Source organism: Microtus ochrogaster, unplaced genomic scaffold, assembly GCF_000317375.1.
Source record: "Microtus ochrogaster isolate Prairie Vole_2 unplaced genomic scaffold, MicOch1.0 UNK192, whole genome shotgun sequence".
Lineage (NCBI taxonomy): Eukaryota > Metazoa > Chordata > Mammalia > Rodentia > Cricetidae > Microtus > Microtus ochrogaster.
In genome coordinates, this window is record NW_004949290.1 from 127,082 (window position 1) to 128,387 (window position 1,306).

Here is a 1,306-nt window from a genome sequence, read left to right on the forward strand (position 1 = left end):
GTTATCATAATTAGACATCACCAACAATAAAAAAATGACAATATTTAACTGGTAAGATCATGCATACATGAGGTGCACAGAAAATTATCTTTAAACCTGGTGTGATGGGCAGGTTAGGGAGACAGGGTAACAGGAGGATGTATACCTATGTTAAGCATGCCACCTAAGACAGCAAAAGAATTAAAGCAGTTCTGTCTTCCTATGATGACTAAGGGCGGGACTACAGGAGCTTCCCCCAACCTAAGTTAGGGACAGTCCCCTCAAGTGACTTTTGGCTTTATAAAAATTAATAAAAATTAAAACGGGATCCTGTGGGAGACTCACTGCTCCTGAAACTTTTTCTCCCGCCCTTTTGTGCTTGGCATCTCCTTCTGTTTCAATCTGTCAAATACAAACTCTGCAAGAAGTTATTGATCCATTGTTCCCGTGTTCTAAACATTCTGACTGTTCTATATTTTGAGTTAGGGTGTTAGAATCTTTATGCCTGACCATTAGATCATGGTTAGGTTGCCAATAAGTTGCATAGTTACCCATGTACAAGGAGAATTTCCTCCTTTCCCCTAATCTGTATATACCTGGATTATTCCCTTGAATAAACAAGACTTTATCAGAATCCTGTCTCGTCTCCATCTGTTGTGTCTCCTGCCCCACCCCATTCTCACTCCCCTTCTAGAGTATCACTTGATTTACCTATGGACCAGTGTTAATTTTATCATATAGAAAGATTTATTCTATCAAATTTAGTACAGATACATTTTTAAAGAAAGAAGCAGAATTGAGTGTAAAATAAGATAAATGCAGTACTCATGTATAAAATGCTAAACTATATTAAGAAAGGATACACAGACATGCATATGTATGTATGAATATAATTATGCAAAGTAAATGTCATACATGTACACAAATATAAGCTTATATAAATATTGGAATTTAATTGAGGTGCTTCAGAGTATATTAAGAGAGACTATAAAACTGAATTTTTTTCTTGTTTTATTGGACTTTCAGAATACTTTATTCCATATATAATTGAAATGGCTAAAACATGCTACATTTTTGTACAAGAGCATTCTACTTTTTGTCCACAGCTTTTAAATTGAAACTCAGACTTAATAATAATTAGATGCCTTTGCATATATATATATATATATATATATATATATATATAGGTTTATTTCTTCAGTTTGATATCTCTAAATTGATATATATGTATGTCTCTCTGGCCAGTGTTTAAACAATATATTATTAATAGCAAAATTCCACTCAAATTTTTAACAAAACCACTTATTGTATGGGCATTAAAGGAACA